Consider the following 22,890-nt stretch of genomic DNA (forward strand, 5'->3'; position numbering starts at 1 on the left):
AGAGAGAACCCAATAAACTAATTTTGCTGTTAAGATAACTGGCAATTTTTTAAAAAGTTGACAGTACCGGTGTAACCGTTAACCCGGGTCCTAGATAAAAGGCCCGAGAGCCAGGCTCCAGCCTGAGTGAGCCTTCCATCCTCTAGGAACTGGATGAGAGTTTGTCACTAACTTCGGCCACTTGGACGAGAGGAAGATGACTACACGGCATCCAAAGGAGAGCGCTGGAGTTGAGGATAACTGGCTTAACTGAGACTTCGGGAGACCGCTTTGCCTTCCTAGACTGTTTCTCCCGCAAGTAAAATGGCGATGACCACAGGGGTGCGCGGGCAGCAGGAAGCCAAACTTAGATGGCGCTCACGGATGGTGGTGTGTATGTTGCTGAGCCTAAGCCCAGGAAATTTAGCTCCGTCGGGGAAGGAAATAGAAAAGCTAAAAGGCAAGCCTGGCACGCCAACCGGAAAGGCCTTCGCCGCTTGGACCCGGCGCGCAGAGGGGCGGGACCTGGAAGCCACCCGCGGAAGCAGTTGCAGGGGCTTCTGGGGAATGTAGTTCTTCCGGCGAATGGGCAGGGGAGACAGAGACTTCGCTCCGGAACCACATCTTGTTTTATGCATAGGTGTTTTATGAAAAGAGAGGGTAGCCGTCATTGAAATAGCCATTGCGTTGGTAAATTAACCGCGCGGCCAGGAAGTGGCTCTCAGGGCGACCACTGGAAGGCGGGGGTCTGCGGGGATTGTGGGAACTGTAGTTCTGGCGTCGTTGAGCGGCGGAGGGCTGGACTGCCCTGTACCGCTGCTGCTGGTGAGCGAGGCCTGCACCGCTGCTTCCCCCAGCGGGAAGGAGGGTCTGGAAAGGCGTGGTCTAGGGCTGGGGCCCGGGGTGCGGTGCAGCTGGTGGGGGAGTGCGGCGGCTCAGGCCGGGGGTTCGGAAGGCTTCATTTCTGGAGGAGGGGGCGCGGCTGGAGGCGTGCACTCGGGGCGGGTACATGGGGTGAGACTCAGCCAGCATGGATGCCTGAGGTGATGGGCGCTGCGCGGACCTTCCTTTCTCGGCTGGGGCGAGTGACCTGGAACTCTAATTTCTTTTTTGAGGAGGTGGGTATATTCTGGGCCAAACAGTTTCCAAATAGGGGGGCCGCTCCAGCGTGCATCCCTGGGGTTTCTTTGGGCTGTGGGGCTGGGTTCAGCCAGGGCCAGATAGACAAACGTCCCCTGTGGTGGGGGTGGGGGCGCGGCTCGGGCCATATATCCCCGGGTGTTTTTAGCAAGTGAGCACTTGCTTGGGTCCTGCATCTCCGAATGGTGGTGGGAACGCAGGGCTGATCGTAAATGTCATTTTGTTTTGGTGGGGCTGGACCGGGGCGGTCTGGCGGGGAGAGCATCTCGGGTCCTGCCGTGCCTTGGTTTGTTGGGGGTGGGTGGAGGTGAGCTAGACGTGGGCAAAATATCTCCAGGGGGTCGTGAGGAGTATCTTGGGTCTGGAGTCCCAGGAGTTTTTAGGGGGTGGGGGAGATTTTGGCCTGGGACTGACATGCTCCAGTGGCGTGGACTGCACCGTCAGAGCCTGAGTCTAGGCAGTTTTTTGAGTGGGGGCGGGTCTGCTTCTCTGGGACATTTTTCTCAGGGTTTGTCGTGGTGCAGGGGTGCACTCTGTGGCAAAGATCCCAGATTTGGTTGAAATGGGCGTGACTAGATTGGCTGATTCCCCCTTTTCTTGTCTGCTTTTCCCTTATGTGTTGGGCTCAAACCTCTGGTTTGGGACTTAGAGGGGTTAGGTAGGGGGGTGTCTCTGAGAACACTAGGGCGACTATTCAAATTACTTCTGGCATCTGATGGGGCCCAAATATCAGGACTTTAATTTAATTATTATTATTTTTATGTTTTGCTGAGGAAGATTAGCCTTGAGCCAATATCTGTTGCCAATCTTCCTCTTTTTTTGTTCGAGGAAGATTAGTCCTGAGCTAACATCTGTGCCAGTCTTCCTCTATTTTATATGTGGGTTGCCTCCAGAGCATGGCCAGCAAGTGGTGTAGGTCCGTGGCTGGGATCTGAACCCTCATACCTGGGCTGCCAAAGCAGAGCACACCGAACTTAACCAGCAGGCCCCAGGGCTGGACCCCTGGAAATGTTTGTTAAATGTAATTTTCCAATTGTTTCTGACTAGTATTTAAAAATAGAATTGTTTGTATATTAACCCCTCATATCCTGCCACCTTGCTAAATTTAAATTTACTTATTAGTTCTAGTTCTTATTTTGATTTTTTGGATTGTAGAACACAATTATGTCCATGCAAATAAAGACAAATTTATTTCTCATAGATAATCAGTTTTGTTAATTTCCTATGTATCTTCCCAGTATTTTTTTTTATGAAAAGACAGTCAAAGATTAAACACACACATATTTATGCCCCCCCCCCCCCCCGCTTTCTTAAAATTGTCTTTGGTTTAAAGTTTTTAATTAATACATAGTAAAATTTATCTCCCTCTTCCTTAATGGCTTCTGGATTTTATGTTTTTTCTTTTTAAAGTAGGTCTGCCCTTCCCTAGCTTCCTATGTATATTCTCCTGTGTGTTTCTAAATGTTGATATTTTAGATTCTAATGTTTAGCTCTTTCTCTGCTTGGAATTTATTTTTATGTAAGGTGTGAGCTAGGAATCTGACTTCCAATTGGATAGCAGCTTGCCGCAACCCTTTGTGATGAGGCCATGCTTTCCTGACTGTTGAAATGCTGTATTTACCATTGTCTGTACCTACACTCTCTCTTCTGTTCCATTTACTGTCTACTGCTGCACTAACACCACAGTTTTATTTTCTTTGCTGTTATGTATTTTCTTTTTTATTATAAAATAAAACTCAGGAAATAAACCACACAAAAGAGATGTATAATGTAGAATTAGTGTAAGGTGAACACTTAGGTCGAGAAATAGAACTGTGCTGGTTTCCCCCAGATGTCCCTCCATTTGTTCCATCCCAATCACCACTTTTTTTTCTTCTTTTCCAAAAGTAACCTTTCCCTTGAGTTTCTTTAAGGTCAATCAGCCAAGTATGCATCCCCAAACACTATAGTTTAGCTTTAAAAAAAAAAAAGCCTAATGATTTTTTAAAAAGTCTCTTTTAATCTACAGGTTTTTCCTTCCTCCTTTTCCTTACGGTTTGTCTGTTGAAGAACCCAGGCCATTTGACATGTAGAGCTTCCTGCAGGCTGGGTTTTGCTGATTACATCCTCTTAGTGAAGATTAAAGCCTTCTTTTGTATTTCCCCTAAATTGGCAGTTTGGCGTAGAGCTTCATCAGACTCAGGTTCCATCGCTTTGAAAGGATTCTAAGTGATGTTGTGTTCTTTTATCAGGATGCAAAGAATGTCTGATTTTTGCTCTTTTTTGATGTTAGCTCTTCTTAATACTTAATGCCTAGATCTGTTAATTCTCTGGGGAGTGTAAAATGGTGATATGCTAATTCTGTCGTTTTGCTGTATTAGCTGGAATAATATTATAAAGAGACACTTCACCTCATCTGCTGTTTGATTACCCAGTGGCACAGTCATATAGGGAAGGAGCTTAAATGCTTGAAGCTTTTATTTATCTAGATTTCAAAATACTAATGGATTGGTTACTTGTCATTAGAAGTTGACCTTTAAAAAGAATTTATTACGAACTCATGAATTTAAACACGTCTGATGGGTTTCAATCTATTGCAAATCTTGTTCTTATTAAAACTAACATTGTCCAATCTGTGGCCCCTGGGAGCCTTATCTAGCTAGCTCCTAAGTCATTTTGATAGGAATCTAAGGCATCTTTGTAAACATCTTGGCCTTCTGCTATGTCAAGATATTCTAGGCTCATCTTGTACATTTCCTGCACCAGATTTGGCATCAGCCATTTTTCCTGCAAGTGTGTGTTTCTTAAATGGTCATTCAGGACCACAATCTGGGCAATACAGACAGTCCCTGCAACTGAATTGATCATTGTTCCTAGACTTTTGCAGTGGACATGGCTAAGAAATCCCTCGTGACTTCATACTGATATTTCCAATCCAATTTTAGGATTACTGGGTTTTTACCTCACCTTTTCAGTATCACGTCAATATCTGCTTTCTTCTACTTCAAAACCCCTGTTTCTCTAGTTCACAGGGGTTGATAGAATGGGAATGTCCCGTAAGTACTCATTTGTTTTAGAAGGAGACTTGCTTCAGGTAGCTTTGCTAATCTCTGTTGTTTCTGCGTGTTTTATTCCTGTGGCTGCCTCTGTACTGGGTCACCGCAGCTCATTGTGTACCTCTGCTGAAAGCCAGAACTTCTGTCAAGCAACCCTCCCTCCACGATTCTAGCTCCTGAGTCTGGTAACTGCTCCCCCCACCTTTAGACCTGGGGTTGGTAAAGACCCTCTGGTCTTGTGAGTGTCCATGCTGCCACAGCATCCTTTTGTTTTCCCTGACGCGCCCCACACCTTTTCAAAGAGTACTTTACTAAACTCTCCTCAGTTACCGAGTTTGAATTGCCATCTTTAACCTACCAATACAGGGACGATGCACTTTAAAATGCCTTTGTTACTGGCAGTGGGACAAATAAGTAATGTAAGAGCTGGAGAGGTCTGGAGAGAAAATTCTGACCAAGAATTTAGAGGTAGTTGGAATGTTCTTGTGTTATATCACGTGGTTAGCTGGAAATGAGATCCCTTTAGCCTGACTTTTCTGTAATGCCATAGAAGCCTAAAGAAGATTATGTATTTCAAATACTTGTATTTTTGTGAGGGAATAGATTTGTCACAATGGACTTGGCAAACGAAAAGAGAAAGTGAAATTCATCTGGATGTACTGTATAAATTATATCATTTGCCATCTCTGGGACACCTCTTACAATCAGATGGCACTAATGGAAAATCCTATCCCTGAGGTGTTGTTGAGACATAGAATTTTATGATGCAGGTTGGACTTACAATATTTATTTTCTACAGATTTCATATTATACTATTTTTATGGCCATAGATAGCTTTTCATCTCTGAAGTCGCTTATAATGTAGTGAGAGAGATAATTATTTACCTTTGGAATGAAAATGAGACAGTTAAATTCATTTCTCTGGGAAATAGCAATAAGCAGTTGATTTTTTACACTTATTGTATATTTTGTAAATATTTAAGTCTTTTTGGATCCAGTTTTTCCCCAACATTTTCGTGTGACGTTTTTCATGCAAACGGAAAAGCTTAAAGGTTTGCTGCGCTAAATGTCTGCATACCCACCTAAATGAATGCATAGATGTGATGAAGCAAATAGGGCAAAATGTTAACACCTGGCTCATATTTCAACAAGAAGGTTTTCTCAGGTAAAAGTATTCTGATTTATCAGTTTACTAAAAGAAGACTAAAGATCCCCCCCGCCCATTGTAGGGTTTCTGGTGGTAAACTGTCCTTTCATTCTTTTTTTTTTCTCCCTCCTTTGAGGAAGATTAGCCCTGAGCTAACATCCACCGCCAATCCTCCTGTTTTTGCTGAGAAAGATTGGCCCTGAGCTAACATCTGTGCCCATCGTCCTCCATTTTGTATGTGGGATGCAACCTGGCATCTGAACCGGGGAACCCCAGGCCACCAAAGTGGAGTGCGAACTTAACTGCTGCGCCACCGGGTGGGCCCCTGTCTTTTCATTCTTGGGGTAAAGTCTGCTTGGTCGTGATATATTATTACTTCTTTAAGGTACAGCTGGATTCTGTTTGCACGTGTTTTATTTAGGATTTTTGTATCTGTTTTTTATAAGTGGAATTGACCTCTAGTTTTCTGTTTCTGTTGTGTTCTTGCTTGCTTTTGGTGTCCTTGATGAATGAGTTAGGAAGCTTTTTTTTTTTTAATGTGTTTGGGCACTTAATATTTATTACAGGAATGACCTATTCCTCAAAGTTTTACAAAAAGTGACCAATAAAATTGCCTGAGGCTGCTGCCTTTGGAAGAGATCTTTGACTGTCTTTTCATTTTCTTTTTTGGTTAATAATTTGTTCAGCTTTTTCCTTTAGCTTCATTTTGGGCAGTTTATATTCACCCAGGAAATTACCCATTTCTCTTGGTACCCCTCCCCCCCGCCCCCCGCCATTTGATCTTTGATCAGACTGACCCCTCTGCCTGGAGTGTGCTTCTTGGCCGGATGGGCAGACTTCATCTCATGCTCTAAAGAGCAGCATCCTTTTCATTTCTGTGGATCTTCCCTGATAGAGTCCTCTTCCTTCTGTGCTGAGTTAGGATTTTCCTGGTCAGTATCCTTGCTTGTTCTCTGATAGTATGGTAAGTGTAGAGACGGTGTCTTTTATTTTTGTGTCCTGGGCACAGCCACAGATCCTAGCACACTTATGTCCTAATCCATAATGAGGACTGGGCCTGGGTGAGAATTGGTTTATGGGCTTGGGACTTTGTAGTAGAGTGTCATTGTTTATCAGACATCCTCCACTCCCCCCGCCCTGCCTGTATGGCCTCTCCTATTGAACTCAAGAGTGACCATGTGACATGGTTTGCTTATGTGCTATGGTCAGAAGTGTCACTTTGTTTTTTGTTTTGTTTTTGAGGAAGATTAGCCCTGAGCTAACATCTGCTGCCAATCCTCCTCTTTTTGCTGAGGAAGACTGGCCCTGAGCTAACATCTGTGCCCATCTTCCTCTACTTTATATGTGGGATGCCTGCCACAGCACGGCTTGCCAGGTGGTGCCATGTCCACACCCAGAATCCGAACCAGTGAACCCCGGGCCACTGAAGCGGAACGTGCGAACTTAACTGCTGCACCACTGGGCTGGCCCCAGAAGTGTCACTTTGGGTAGAGTTTTTAAGAGGCTGAGTATGGCGCTCCGTCTTTCATTTCCCTCTGCCGCTCCTGCTAGCCATGTTCTGAACAGAGGCTGCACTGTTAGCCTTGGTCCTGAGTGAAGATGACTTTGAGCACAATTACAGTTCACACATGATGGACGTGGAGCTGGAGTGAGAAATAAACTTTCATTACTTTTAAGTCGCTGAGATTTTGTGGGGGAGTACTTGTCACTACAGAATAACTGGGCCCGTCCTGATTGATACAGACCCCTTTCTCCACTTCACTCTGAGGCTCCTGTCTTCTTCAGGGTGAACTTTGAACCCTGTGGACATTTGCTTACTCTTTGCCTTTTCATTTAGGCATTTGTTCACTGGGCACTATTTTAGGCAATGGGGAATAAAAAGGGCTTTGGAGTGAGAATTTTGGGTTCTAGACTTGGCTCTGTCACTTGGTAGCTGTGTGATCTTTTTTTTTTAAGATTTTATTTTTTTCCTTTTTCTCCCCAAAGCCCCCCGGTACATAGTTGTATATTCTTCATTGTGGGTTCTTCTAGTTGTGGTATGTGGGATGCTGCCTCAGCGTGGTTTAATGAGCAGTGCCATGTCCGCGCCCAGGATTCGAACCAACGAAACACTGGGCCGCCTGCAGCGGAGCGCGCGAACTTAACCACTCGGCCACGGGGCCAGCCACGGTAGCTGTGTGATCTTAAGGACAGATAAACCGAGCTCTTAGTCCTTGGTTTCCTCTTCTGTGAGATGGAAAGAATAGCAGTGTCTTCCTCTTGGCTGTGTTGTGAAGATTTCGTGGAACTCTGCACTTAGTACAGTGCCTGTTTTATGAATGTTGGCTACACATACTAGTATTAGTGGGAGGGAGAGGGCTGTATTTTCCAGCTTAGGTTAAGTTGCACGGCAGTAGCACGGCCCCCAATCTCAGTGGCTCACACGGGAATCTAACCTTCAGCCCAGTCTTAGTCCTCCTCCATGTGGGTCAGCTTTAACTCTGCACCGTGACATTTTACAGTAGAACCAAGACCCCTTTTGGGAACATGCTGCTTTGAGAACATGGCAGATGGTGGAATCAGGCAAGGCTTAGAAGTGACTTTCACTCACATTTCATTGTCCAAGGCAAGTCTCAAGGTCAAACCTGATGTCAGGGACAGGGAAGTACAATCTTATTACAGAGAAACCAGTAATTGGGAAAAGTAATAAAATCTACCACAAAGGCTTATTTTAGTCTAGTCACTAGGATTAGCAAAACGACTGAGGAGTATTTCTTCTTACAAGAAGCTTACATTCTGGTAGAGATAGTCATATGAATAGAAAAATTGTGATGTGTTGTGATTACGGTGAGATGCCCAGGTTGCACAGGAGAGAGGGTGGCCATGTCTGCCTTTGGTGTTGGGATGAATCACAAGCGCATCTTAAGGGAGCCCTAGCCAGCCTCAGAAGGGAACTTATGAAATAGTAGGTCTGCAGCCATTTGGGCTGAGATGCTGGACAGGGTGTCTGAGTTGCTTCTGCTTTGTGATCACGTGAGTGGAGGACTTCAGCCAGGGCCCATCGGGAGACACAGTGCGTATCTCTGATAAAGCATGTGGTGCACACACAACAGGAAGGTGAGGGGTTGTTTCACAGAGTCATTGTGAGACCTGGAGCTCTACCTAACCTGAGAAGGATTCAGGTTAGGCCTCCCAAACTCCTCAGAGCACAGGGACATAGGGGGGCGAACACAGCTGGAACCTTTGGCCGGGCAGTCAGAGCTGAGGTCTGCATGCCCCAATCGGTCTGGAATGAGACCTTCTGAGGCTCTGTCTCCAAAGACATTTTGCTGTGTCTTCTCTCTGACTCAGGCTTCAAGTAGCAGAGACTGATACAGGACATGGAGTTTGAATCTGAGGAGGGAATAGTAAATTTTGACAGATAAGGGAGAGTGGCGGGGGACAGACTTGAGGGAAAGGAGTGAGGTAAAAAAATCCAAGGAACCCGCATAGACTGAGACTCCACATTCGTTGGATGAGGACGGTGGGAGAGGACAGGATCCCTGCTGAGCAGGCAGAGGCTGAGGGCCTGCCATAACGGTCCTAGCTACGTCAAATTGTTTCTCCATTCCACAGGTCCTGACTTCTTGGAAACAGGATGGGCGTTTACAAGTCAGGTTCGGAAAAGTCACCCCAGGCAGCAGAAATCCATCTTGAGATGAAATACCTTCTACCTGGCCCTCTGGCAGAATTTCAAGGCAAACGCTGGGCTGGCTCTGGGGCCATGACATTGCCTGATCTTCTGCCTGGGGAGAGCAGGACCGGGAGGAGATTTTGCCTTTGGAGAACAGGGAAGATATGGAAAGCATGAAGAAATTGACTCAGAATCCTAAGGCCAAAGGTGAGAGTTGCTGAGGATCTGGAGGGGTGGAGAGGGGAGCAGGGCTCCAGGTTCCGCTGAGAGTGCTTTAGGACCACAGCTTGGTAAAGGGGCTGCCTCCTCCACGGCAAGGCTTAGGGGAGCTCCTCTGGGCGCAGAATGGGGGGTCTGGGTCTCCCAGCTGTGTTTTCTTCAACTGCGTTTGCCTCCTAACGATACTGACTGGCTGCAAGAAAAGGAGGGAAAGCCCCCAATACTGGTGAGTTGGGGTTATGCTTTTTTTCCTGAGATGCTGGGTTGTTTCCCCAAGAACAGGCATGTATTCTCTTTCTTGGGAAGGGAAAGGCAATCAGCATTTCGGCAGGTCATGCTTGGGCCAGGTACTGTGTCAATCACTTTATAATCGTTCCTGCATTTGTGCGTTTTATTTTCTTTGTTGAAAAATATACCCAAGATTAATATTAAGAGTCCAGGAAACTTTTAAACATAAGGAATATTTTTGAAAAACTGAGACAATTAAAATTTTTAAATGTACTATTAAATTTCACTTCCCATCCACACTATCTAATGATATTGCTCACTGGGCTTTTTTTACTTTTTCATTGAAATTTTTGAACATATATCGAAATAGAGAGCATAGCAATAATGGGTCTCAGGTAGCATCATCTAGCTTCAGTAGTCATGTATAACGGCCAATGTTATTTTATTTATACCCCTCACACTTCCCTCATTGTATTTAAACAGATCTCAGACGTCATAAATTTCTCCACAAATTTTTCTTTTTTTATGAAGAAGATTCGCCCTGAGCTAACATCCGTTGCCAATCTTCCCTTTTTTTCGCTTGAGGAAGATTGTCCCTGAGCTAACATCTGTGCCAGTCTCCCTTTATTTGGTATGTGGGATGCCTCCACAGAATGGCTGATGAGTGGAGTAGGTCCGTGCCTGGGATCCACACCCACCAACCTGGGCTGCTGAAGTGGAGCGCACGGAATTGTAACCACTCGGCCATGGGGCCAGCCCCTCTCCATACTTCTTAACAATAGCTATGAGAAGGTAGTGGTGGTGGTAATAGTACTTATTTCAGAAGGAGAAAGTCTGGCTCAAGGGGGTGCGTGATTTGTGTCTGGCCACACTCATCTAGTACATGGAGGAGCCAGGATTTAAGCTCAGTTTTCTCTGACTTGTAAGCTCCTGCATCTTCTAAAGTATTGTATAACCTTCTTGCTGCCACGTAAATCCCCTTCGAAAAATGTGGGAGCATATTTTCCAACCCTCAGGAAGGGGCCTATATTATTTGATGACTGACTCAGAGAGAATGCTCTCTCTAGATACAGTGCTTCACCCCCAATCCAATCCCCCCTCAATCTTCTCTCCTCTACCAGAAATTTGATGTATTCTTTCATTTGAATGGGTTGTGTGAGATTCTGTAAGCCAAACCAATAGATTTATAAATACACTATCCTTATCCTCAAGCCTACAGGTTCTTTGGAAAAATAATGTATAAAAACAAAAGATGATGACAGTAATAGTGATTTTTATTATAATGGTTGAAATGGTTACATAATGGTGCAGTGAAAGTCACTGCAAAGTCCTAGCCTAAAGCTTTGAAACCAAAGTCCAGCCACTCACAGTGGACTGACAGTCAAACTCAGAGGACCCGGGAGAAGCACTTCTGGAATGGTGGTGTGAGGAGCTCCACAGACTCTGGCCAGTGAAATAACCCAAATGATAAAAACAAACCTCTGCCCAGGGACCTGCTCTTAGAGCAGAAGGGTCTCTCTTGAGAAGTGGCTTCTGGTCCTGCCGCCAGCTCCTGAGCAGCGGTGCAGAGGTCCTGCCCAGGGGGAGAGGCAGGCTGTAAGAACAGAGACCAGTACAGTGCTGCCTAAGGGGACTGGCTTTATTTGGAACAGAGCATAGGGAAGTCGAAGCCTAAGGGTGCTGTTAAAAACAACAGAGATTTGGTGGCGAGCAGTAAAGAGGAAGCTGGCCAGGTGCATGATGACAACAAGCAAAATGGCAGATCAGCTAGAAGTTTAACAGAGAGAACCAGGGAGAGAGAGAGCTGAGAAGAGCCTTGCTGGGGTCAGAGCAAGTCTCACATACTGGCCTCAAAACTTCCCCTGCAAAAGGGCCTGACTTTAATTGGATCAGCCCTTTATAGCGAGGGACATGGTTGAAACTAATAGAGCAACCAGCCAGCGATTCGTGGAGGCTAACAGCTGGGTGTGATACCAATAGAGGCAGACCAGCCAGAAGCTTAACAGGGGCATCAAGGAGAGACACAAAGAGAGCGCAACTAAAAGGACTGTCATTTCTGGAGGGGGAGGGTCAGAGTGACTGTGCATGTCCAAGGCTGCACCGTCTGAGCAGTCACATCTTCAGAGGAAATAGCCTTTATTGAACCAGTCCAGACAAGTCACAAAACAAATGAACAAGCGACCACAGCAACAGCCTGGGGAGGAGGCAGGGTTGGTATCCAGAGTTACTACAATATTTTACCTAAAATGTCCAATATTCAACAAAGAATTATATAGGTAGATAGACGGAGAGAGAGAGGGAGAGAGAGAAAGAGAAAGAATATATGAATATGAGAATGAGAGAAAGCCTAAATAAATTTTCCTGGTAAGTAAAATGAAAACAACTTTTCAATTCTATGTGTTAGATTACAACCTCATTGGATTAAAAATTCATCCTCCCCGTATTGGTTATGGGTTGTTCATCAGGTTATACACTGTGGACACAAAGTTATAGTCCCAGAGAATGTCAGATGGGCTTCGGAGGAGGAAGCCAAGCAAGCTGCATGCCCTGCTTTCCTTCCAGGAAGCTGATTGAAGTATGCTCTAGTAACCTGTAATATTTTTTCCAGATTTTAGAAAAAATGTTTTCTCCAAAGTCTATAAAATATAAATGTCCTAAGTATTTATAAGATGAAGACACTTTTGTAGGCTAGAGTAAGCCGCGAGGTCGTCTTCTTTTTTTGTGTGGGTGGGGAAAGATTGCCCTGAGCTAACATCTGTTGCCAGTCTTCCTCTTTTTTGTTCCCTCCCCAAAGCCCCAGTGCATGGTAGTATATCCTGGTTGTAAGTTGCTCTAGTCCTTCTATCTGAGCTGCTGCCGCAGCATGGCAACTGACAGATGGGTGGTGTGGTTCTGTGACCAGGAAGTGAACCTGGGCCGCTGAAGCAGTGAACGCCAAACTTTAACCATTAGGCCCTCGGGGATGGCTTTGGGAGATCTTGAAAGTAGTGAGATTTGAGTTGATCCTGAAGGATAAGTGGATTTTTACATAGTAGGAAGAAATAGGAATGATGTATTCAGATAGAAAGCCATCATGCCTAAAACTAAGAGGTGGAGCAAACAGGACATCTGCAGGGAACTGTGAGGACCCAGACCTGGCTGGAGCAGGGAGACCTGATTACAGGAAAGAGAGAGGTAGGTTTTGCTAATTGGGAGAAGCCGAGTGCAGGCAGGCGTTGAATGTCAATCTGAAGCATATGGAGGCCATCTACAGTGTTTGGGCAAAGTGGATCAATGAATGGAAAAAGCTAGGGTGTGGATGAGAGAGAAGAGTCAAGGTCACTTCAAGGTGTCTTTGGCACGGGAACCCGGCAAAATAAGAGCAATGCAGATCATTGAGTCTTTGGGCTGTTGGAGAACAAGGCTCATGTTGTCTAAATGGTCTTTCAAATATGGAATTATTTTCAAGATGAGTTACACTGAACTTACCCTAAAGATTTTGGTTATAATTTTCTCTTTCTTAGGAAAGTAAAATACCCAAGATAAAGGCAGTTGCCCTACCACTGACAGTTAAAATGCACTTGAAGTTGAGGAAGCCCATGCAAATGTGTGATTACACAGGTTCCACTCCTTACGTCATAAGAAGTAACTGTATAGGAATCAGAGAATGAAAATTATAGTCTTTGTACTATTATTAGTTTCAGGAAGGATACTCAGGGCAAAACCTTTTATTCCTCTTGTGTTTAGTTCCATCTGTAATACTGAGTTCTAAGTACTGACATGCTGTGTGTAGCCCTCAGATGTTACCATCATGATCAGGTCCTCAGTCATGAGCATTCAGTGTGGAAACTACTAGTCACCGTGTCTCCAATATTTTCAAGTTAAATACCTACTGAATGTCCTTTTAGAGAAACCAAATCCTGGACACTTAGCTCACAGGGAATTGAAGTATGTGGATCGCATCCTTTCTGCCCCCCATGCACTTTAATCGGTTACCACTGCACTCAAGATTGGGCACGTAAAGCTGAAAAGTGCCCTCATCTCATACCATTGCCTATGGGCAAACATTGTACATCGTAAGCAATCTTCTGGGAAAGAAGCACTTTTAAGTATTAGGAAAGAATGATCTCCCACCCAACCAGGTTTTGCTTGTTTTTAAATTTTGTTGAGGTGTAATATACATATAACAAAGTGCATAGTTAAAAAAAAGTACTCAGTAAACTTTCAGAAAGTGACCACCACCACGTAACAGCCCCTTGGTCAAGATATGGAACACTGCCACTGTGAACCTTCCACGCTTGTAAACCTTCTAGTCATTTCTGCCCCAAGGATAGCTCTGTGCTGACTTCTGACATCATAATTTTTCTAATTTTTTTAAAATTAATGTAACACATAATTTGCACTCGTTTGTGTTTGGCTTCTTTTGTTCAACATTATGAGTTATCTGTAAATGCCCCTTTTCTTGAAGATTACTGCCATTCCCCTGACAGCTGTTTCGCATAAATGGCATACTGCTCTACGTGATGAGAGAAGCATTAGGAGCTTTATTTTTAAAAGGTTATTAAAATACTAGGCAAAGACAGAGATTTTTACAGATCTCACTTAATAGGCCTGAACTCTTCAAAAATGCTTGTTTCAGATCCCAGCTGTTGGCTCCCACTTTTCTGTGTGGTTGGAGTGTTCTTCTGTTTTCTCCTCTAAACCTTCTCCATCCCCTAAGGCCCAGCACGAGACCCATGTCCATGAAGCTCTTTTTCTTCTGCAGCCCATACTCTGTCTTCCATCACAGAATTCCTCCATAACGGATCCTCAAGGTCACTTTCCTGAGCACTGCTTGTGGTTTTTCCAGATTGATCCACAAATCACTTCTCCAATGAAATCCTAAGTGTCCGACGGCCAGGAATGTGCTTTCTGCATCAGTTATGCTCCTCTTGGATTATAACACAAAGCCATAGTAATGCCCAGAAGAACTTAATATGGTGAACTGTGTGCTCTGAAAAAAATGAGACTGACTTCTTGTGTATCCAGACTCCAGGGCCACTAGATAGATTCCTTGCGCTAGGAAAATTGGTGGTGACTTGCTGTCCATTAATTTATTGCTTGTTTATAGATACCAGTTACATTAAGGAATGTGGCAGTAGTCTTCATGGAGGCAAATGGAAGAGACTGAGCTCTGAGCAGAGGAACCTATACAAAGAAGTGATGCTGGAGAATTACCGGAATTTGCTCTTGTCGGGTGAGTCTGTGTACCTTCCTTCATTAATTCAGTAGAGATTTATTGACCACCTACTATGTGCCAGAAAATGTTCTAGACACTTAGAACACATTAGTAAATGAAATTGTAATCCCTGCCCATGGGGCTTACTTTTGAGTGTATGGAGACAGACAACAAACAAAAAGCTTCATATCCAGGGATATTATAATATGGTATGTTAGAAGGTGATAAGTGCTCCATAGTTTAAAGTAATTATAAAATAGAGCAGGTTAAAAGAGAATCGAATGTGAGAGGGTGGCTAGCTGAATTTTAAAATTGGGGATTTGAAGTCAATGAGGAGGTAACGTTTGACCAAAGACATAATGTGGTGAGGGAGTTAGAACTCTGGCTATGTAGGGTAAGAGCATTTCGGGTGGAGGGAACCATTGGTGCTAAGACTTTAAGGAAAGGATGTGCCTGCCTAGCATAAAGAACTGCAAGAAAGCCAGTGAGACTGGAGGCACAGTTTGCGAGGAGGAGAATGGTAAGAGAAGCCTTCTGTGACAGAAGTTAAAATTAAATGTCCAATTTTGTATGGCTTTTGGGTTTCATAAACCATATTCTTTTATTTTTCCTTTGTTTAGAAGCTTACACTGATTCCTTAAATCTAGGTTGATAAATATTTTCGATTGAGACATTACTCTGGATCCGAGGTTGGCCAACTTTTTCTGTAAAGGACTAGATAGTAACTATTTTAGGTTTTTGGGCAATATCATCTCTGTAAACACTCTCAACTCTGCCCTTGTAGTGCTAAATAGCCATCGACACTACGTAAAAAAATGAGCGAGGCTGTGTTCCAATAAAACTTTATTTGTGTATACTGAATTTTGAATTTCACATAATTTTTATGTATCGTGAAACTTTATTATTCCTTTGACTTTTTTCCAACCATTGAAAAATTTAAAAACCATTCTTAGTTTGTAGGCTATACCGAAACAGGCAGAGGCCTGGATTTAGCTTGTGGGCTGTAGTTTCCCCACCCCTTGTTCCAGATCACTGCTGTTCAATAGAAATAAAATGGGAGACATGTGGGTAAATTTAAATTTCCTAGTAACCACATTAAAAAAGTAGACGTAATGGGTGAAATTAGTTTTAATAATGTACTTTATTTAACCTAACATCAAAATATCGTTTAACATGTAATCAATATAAAAGTTAATTTGATATTTTACTCTTTTTTTTGTATTGTCTTCAAAATTTATGTGTTTTACAGCTAGAGCACATTTCAGTTCAGACTGGCCACGTTGCGAGTGCTCAGTCAGCGTGGCTAGTGGCTCCCATGTCAGATAGTGCAGTTCTAGCCATTCCTGTATTTCTAGAGAAAGCCTGTAGAAAAGAACCACAGTTTTAGAGACACAAACCAGCTTCAGGCAGGAGTCTCCTTAAACGGCATGGCTGTTTCCCTGATGGGAATCAGTCAGGGAAACTTTGTTCTATTTTCGTCGTCTTTGATGTGTTTTGATTTGGTTCCATCCGGTTTGAGCTCCGTGTAATTAAGTGTGGCTTCATCCATTTCAGTCTGGTTATGTGTGTTTTGGTTTTTGGCCTTAGCTAGCCATTCTAACTCGATTTTGTGTTCATTTTTCTCTGGTCATATTAGTCCCTTTTTCTATGTTAATACATTTAATGGTTTCAGAGGAAAATGTTAAAATGCCCTGGTTTGGATTAGTCTTGATGTTGAAAGCCTGGATCCCAATTGCACTTCTTGACATTGTTTCCTCTGTCTTTCTCAACACCACAATATTCTGCAGTCCTCCAGCCTCTTATGTCTCTCTTTTGGGCTTTTCTCTTCTTTCTCTTTTCTTTGGACTAGGGATCCACAGGACTGGTGTCACATATGCTTTTTTTCTGTGTCTATATTTACACCCTTAAACAATTTTGTGAACTTTAACAATTTTCCCTGTCCCATATTACAATGAACTTATTTTCTCTGTCACTGTCTCACCTGTGCTTTGTCCTCTTATTTCTATTTGGTTACAAGACAGCACAAGTTTATTCTCAAACTTATCAAAAATTGAGACCTTACCATTTTTCCTCCTAAACCAATCTCTTTCTCTAATTCTTCACATATTCCTACTGTGATGTCTCTTCTTCAAGGATACTGTTGGAAATAAATGGGCCAATTTCTCCTGAAATAATCTTTAAAGCTTTCACAGGGGAGATATTTCAGTGAGCCTAGGCTAGGTAACACTGTGATAACAAACAACCCCAAACTTTGGTGGCTTATAATAGCAAATGTTCATCTCTTACTTATATTACCTATTGCCTACAGTTCAGGCGTGGTTCAGCTCTATTGGTTCTGGAATCCAGGCAAAAAGAACAGCAAAAGACCTCTATCTGGGTCATGGGGTTCTTAAGGAAAGAGGGCAAAAGAGCAATGATAGAACCACATTGTGCCTCTTAAAGCTTGTTTGAAAGAGGCACTAACTTTTCACTAACCTTCGTTGGCCAAAGCAAACCCCACAGCCAAGTCTCATGTCGTTGTGATGGATTGGTTTGGGCACAAGGTGCTAGAATCCTGAAATCATGGACCATGTCTTTCTTGTCCACTGCTGAATCCACACTACTTGGTAGAGAACCTCACACTTAGAAAATTCTAATAAGTATTTGTTTGCAGATGGGCAACGTGAAATTCAGGTTTCTTTCATATATAGTCTGTTCAACCACTGTTTCTTATACTGACTCCTATGTTTGGAAGCCCTTCAGATTGAGTGACTTTTTATGTGTATCACTCCCTTTTTTGTAATAAGAAAAGTGATGAAGAAGATTTCCACATAGGTCACAGAGACTGTTACCTCCAGTTGTGGACAGTATATGTCAGTGTGAGTGTTGATGGCTTAGACGCTTTAGTAGGAAGAAAAGGCTAAGGATAATTGAAGCTGCTTACAGAGCAGATTGCTTCCTTGAAAGGTTGCTAGTCTGGCTGACCTGTAGAAGATGTTTTTGGCATGGATTTTCTGGATCACTATAGAAAATGGAATGTGTAGAAATGGAATGTAAAGGAATTATTGGCAAGAAACAAATCAGGTTGTACACATATTATCAGTTACACGTGTGGCAGGAAGACACCCTCTGTCCTAAGACAAGGCGGAGCAGCCCAGGAGACCCCTTAGCACTTCTCTAACTGGAAACTCTCTCTCCAGCAGAACCAAAGCCAGAAATCTACCCCTGTTCCTGCTGGCATTCTCTTGTCAGCAATTCCTCAGCCAGCATGTGCTTCAGATCTTCCCTGGCTCATGTGTGGAAAATCACTTCCATCCAGAGGATTCTGGCCCGGAGCCTCAGGAGCAGCATTATTCTGCTCAGAGTTGCTGGAGTGAATACACGGAAGGGCAAGAGAGGGAAGGTGGCTCCAAAGCCTTGTGTGCGGGGACAGAGGAGAGAAAGACCTCAAGCTCATTCTCTGGCCCCCCCCAAGGACCGTCCGCAAGTCCTAGAGAAGTCACCACAGTGGTAGAAATAGAGTCCAGTTCAGCCCAAAGAGTAAACCCTGTGCAACCAGACAAAGAATTGAAGGAATCAGAAATCTTGAGATCTGGAGCAGCCAACTGTAGAGAGCATGAACGAGACTGTAGCCCGAAATCAAACTTCGTTACCGACCAGATGACCCCCTTCAAGGAGAAACCCTGTTTGCAGGGAGCGTGGGTGAGGCTGTAAAGATAAGGCAGCCCTCATCAGATACCACTGGACACAGTTGGTGGAGAAGCCCTATGTGTGCAGTGACTGTGGCCAAGGCTTCAGCCTGATGTCAGTCCTTATTAACCCCCAGGGGACACACTCAGGGGAGAAGCCATATGTGTGCAAGGAGTGTGAGCAAAGCCTTAGTCAGAAGTCCAACCTCAACACATGAGAAAAACAGATTCAGAAAAGTCTTATTTGTGCAAGGAGTGTGGGCGAGGCTTTAGCCAGAAGTCAGACCTTATCAAACACGAGAGGATACACTCAGACTAGAAGCCCTATATTTGCAGGGAGTGTGGGAGAGGCTCTTGTGATCTTGAGATTCTTGTGAGAAGGCGAGTCAGCCTTCTTCACATGCCACAGGGAGAATCCTTCTGTGGGATACTGTGGAACTCTGCCCAGTTAACCTTATCAGGGCCAGCGCCCACGCCGCTCCAGATAACTGCTGCTGATGGCTGCAGAGCTGACTTCCTCACTAGGACTCGTTCTCAGCCACGGGGAACTGCACCTTCCCAAGGGCTGGCTGGCTCCTTGCCAATGAATGAGTGATACGGTTAGACAAAACTCCCCTTGACTCAGTTGGGACAACTCCCAAGGTTCATCCCAGATCCAGAGGTGCCTGTTGGACTGAAGGATCTCTCATTTGCAAATACATTGCAGGTCAGCTTCTTCCTCTGCCCAGCCCTGCCCTCATTCCCCAATAAACCACTCAATTCTTCATCTCACTGTCTCTCCAGGGAATCCAACCTAAGACATCTTAAGTTGACAGGGAGTGTGGACAAGGCTTTGGCTATAAGTCACCCCTCAACAAACCCCAGAGTACACAGCATAGAAGCTCTGTGTGTGTGTGTGTGGAGAACGGGCAAGGCCTTAGGAAAAGCACACCTCAGTATACATCAGAGAACAGGTTTTTTGGGAGGAAGGGTGGGAGACTGTGAGATGCGTTAGTCATGCCTCATCTTGCACCAGAGGACATACTCAGGTGAGTAGACCCGTGGGGCAAGGTGTGTGGGTGGAGCTTTATCCTGATGGCCCCCTCAACAGATGAAGAGGACAGAGTCTTGCCACCACAAACCACTACCTCATGCACCTCTGAGGGGGTTTCAGAAGTCTTGACCACCCCCATACTCTGTATGAGTGTGAAAATGGCACTAATGACTAAATAGACATGCTTTTCACTTTTTGTAATCAGATGGAATAAAAAAGTAGAAAGCTTTATTTAAGTAATCTAAGAGTGATCAACTTGTTTTATTTTCATACACCAGTTCTTTCCCATGTTTTCTTGTCCTTTGTTCTAGTAAAATCTTTACTGAGCTAAGGCTTTGTATCTTAGTCTCTCATTTGTCTGGAAAGGAATTCACATTCACAACCCAGATTTCCTCCATTAATTCAACTTTTAAGAAAAAATAAGTCTCAAATCAATCTAACAGGTTTGCTGGGCATCGGAGCCTTTGCATGAGGAGGATGATTTAAGTTCTGGAGACAGGCCAGCTGAAGGGAGGGAACTTCCCAGGTCTCCAGGGGCTGGGTTGCCTCTTCTCCTACCTGATCCCTCCCTTTGACTTCTGTGCAAGCTCCCTTCCCTGGGTTTTCTCCTTCATTCTTATCTCTTTCAGATCTCTGCTGAATCCTCGACCCCATCAAGCATTGCTGTTCCTCAGTGGTCTGTTCACGTCCTCCAGCTCCAGGGACCCTTTAAGCATGCTCCCTCTGCAGCCTTCCAGATTCCAGGGTCAGGTCCTTTAGCCAGGCCCAAACTGTTATCCATCATGAATCATGGCTCTGGGCCCCTTAGCTACTCCCCACGTCAGGTCATAGGTCTAAAGATCCCTGAACACAGCTCCAATGCTGTGCCCCCTCAGCCCGCCAACCCGAGGGTCCAGTCCTGCTAATGACACCTCCCATCATCCCTCTACTAACTGGTCCGAGACAGCCCAGCCGTACTGCGGCCATTGTTTCTGAGCCCAAGGACCTGGCCCTTTAGCCACACCCATACCTAGTCCTGCTCCCTCAGAGCCCAATTTGCCCAGATTTTAGACAGCTCCGCAGGCCCAGGCTCTGACTTCTACGTCCTGGGCCAGTAACTGTTTACTGGAGAGGGTCTGCCTAGGCTCTAGCAAATTGGTTTGCCAATTGGCCAGATTCATGAAATGGACATCAGGCTTTGAAAATCAGAAAAAGTGCGAAGTGGTTTTGACACCCCAGCAGAGGAGGGGGCAGTAGAAGAGGGTCTGAAGGCGTCACTGACTCCAAGGTCTCTACTCACTCCCTCAGCCGTGAAGTCAGCTTTCCAGTGGGTCCTGAGTCAGCTCTGGCGAGGGCAGGTGTGAGCCCCAAGTGTGGGCCCCGCCCTTGCTCCCGTCTCCCCTCGTGCTCCTTCGCCAGAGCTACCCCTGTGACACCAACGCTTTGCTTCTGGTCTGAACTGGAAGCCAGAGAGGGACAGGTGTATGTGGGTAGGCCCTCTACATTCCGGATGACCCCAAGGCCTTGCCCATGCCTGCCATTGGGAGAGAAAATGCAAACAAGAAAACCAGCACCTTCCTTTGGAAAAACGGGTATACCCTATTCATCAGTTTTAGTCTAGAAGTCCTTTTGGAGAATAGCCAAACACTCAGCTGCCCTTTAATTAAAGAGAAATTTGGGCCAGCTTGAAACATGATGTTCTAGAATCCTAAAATGAGAAAAGGTTCTTAGAGTTCCATCCACCGGTGTTGTAAACAGGATGAAAGCATTCCATGTCTGTCTGAGTTGGGGGGCAACAGCTGAGGATTGGAAAATCTCACCAAGCCAGGGACACACAGGCTCAGGTATCGCCCTCAGCTGCTGCTGAGGTGGCCCCCTAGGGCGGGTCCCAGCCTACCTGGCTTACCAGGCTCCACAGAACACTCGCTGCTGCTGGTCATCCGTTCCCCTTTTCCTGCTCCCCACTTCCTCTGGGAACTAGAAAGCTATTTTTTGGCTGGGAGGAAGAGAGCCTAATTTTATGAATGTTAATACTGCTTACAGTAGTTTTTGTCTGAGCTGCCTCTCTTCTAATTCCCTTGGGTAAAAGCAGCAGGTCCCGCACCTTCCGCTTAGTCTGTAAACACTGCCACCAAAAGAGGTTTACTTGTCTTTTGAGAGGGGGGCCCAACCCGTCAAAATTGTAGCATAAATAAATTGTGCAATATTGGAGGTGTGTCTGACTAATAGAATTGTGAAAACCTTTCCGATCAGATTTTCTGCTGAATATATTGGCACGGAAATTATCTGGCGGTTGAAGATCTGGAAGAGACAGTGCAGGGAATCTGAGAAAACGTAAGAGAAAGAGATGGTGTGATGGCCAGCACTGAGACTGGGATAAATTTGGGAAGCAGGAAGTGTTGCAATTGCCCGGGCAAAATTTACAGCACAACTATGGCAAGAGTGTGGACTGAAAGAGAAGATGGACTCTGTAGGGTTTGTCTTCAAAGCACTTGGTGGTTGCCTGGATGCAGAAGATAAGGGAGAATTTAAAAGGACTCCCACAAACACAGCTTTCTAACAGTAGAAACATTTGCAAAGGAGAAAAAGTTCTCATCACTCCAAGAATCCAAGTGGAAAGCCAACATCATCCTATCTGTGTTTACCATAAGAATATTTCCTTCTCTAGAGGTAGGTTGAGCTGGCTATCCTCTTTCCGCATCTGAGTCTTGCATGTGCTGACCCGTGTGGTAGAATATATTTGTGTGTATGTGGGATGGTGCCACTTATCAGCATATTGTCTCAGCTCCAAATTCACCTTTTGTTGCCTATTTGTGAAAATGGACCTGGGCCCTTTAAATATTTGCCCGGTGGTGTGAGATTCATCAGTAGCGAGCTCTGGAGCCACGTGACAGGAGGAAGGGGTCCTCTTTCCTGGTTCAGGTGGCTCTTTCACTAGGCTCCTCAGCCAGCGCAGTTTTCTCCCATGCTAAATGCCTGCAGGACACAGCTTTCTCCACTGATTGGCACCCTATATTTTCTCCAGCTGTCCACCCGGGCACTGGTGGCTTAGTCGGGAGCGCAAACAGTACAAGCCTGTGCCCCAGCCCAGCTCACTGCTCCTGCACCCTCTCTTCAGCCCCACGGGCATACACCCTGGGGCCCCACTGGACTGGCTCTCTGGCAAGCAGATCACCTGGCCTTCATCCCCGGCAGAGGCTCAGAGCCTCCCAGCCTGGTTGCTTTCTCCTTGGCTCTCTGTGCATGCACACCAGGGCCCCAGCAGCCACTCTGAGCTGCCCCAGTCCAGGCCGTGCACAGAAGTACACTAGGTTCTTGCAGCTTCTCAGCCTCCTTTCCAGCAGCGCCTCCAGCAGTGCCTTGACCTCCTCTGCTCACTTGCCCTTCAGTCTCAGCTCGCTTGTCCCCCCAGAGGTTTATTTGCTGCGGCCCTCCAGACACAGGCACTGTGTGGTCCAGGCTTTGTGTCAGCATCAACACCCTGGCCCTCTGTGCCCATCCAGCTCCCTCTGTGCACCTGGCTACCAGCTTTGGTTGCCTGCACTCCAGAGGGTTATTCCTGCTTGCTGGTGATGGTAGACCTGCTCTGGCCCGTGCAAATCCCCCTTACCCT

At 45.2% G+C, this 22,890-nt stretch overlaps 1 protein-coding gene across 4 annotated transcripts in view; it reads left to right on the forward strand.

Moving 5' to 3' along the window:
* The first annotated feature begins 292 nt into the window (after positions 1-292).
* The window catches only part of SNRPB (small nuclear ribonucleoprotein polypeptides B and B1), a 35,204-nt gene continuing 12,606 nt past the window's right edge, over positions 293-22,890 (forward strand). Inside the window, exons 1-3 of one of the 4 annotated variants that reach the window (XM_070485671.1) lie at positions 293-369; positions 8,896-9,160; positions 14,490-14,615. The gene's annotated coding sequence lies outside the window, so the exon portion shown is untranslated. Of the gene's footprint in view, positions 370-606; positions 1,098-8,895; positions 9,161-14,489; positions 14,616-22,890 lie in introns of those variants that run through there. The other 3 variants (XM_070485670.1, XM_070485669.1, XM_070485668.1) reach the window with 3 other exon arrangements.

Source organism: Equus asinus, chromosome 15 (assembly GCF_041296235.1).
Source record: "Equus asinus isolate D_3611 breed Donkey chromosome 15, EquAss-T2T_v2, whole genome shotgun sequence".
Taxonomy (NCBI): Eukaryota; Metazoa; Chordata; class Mammalia; order Perissodactyla; family Equidae; genus Equus; species Equus asinus.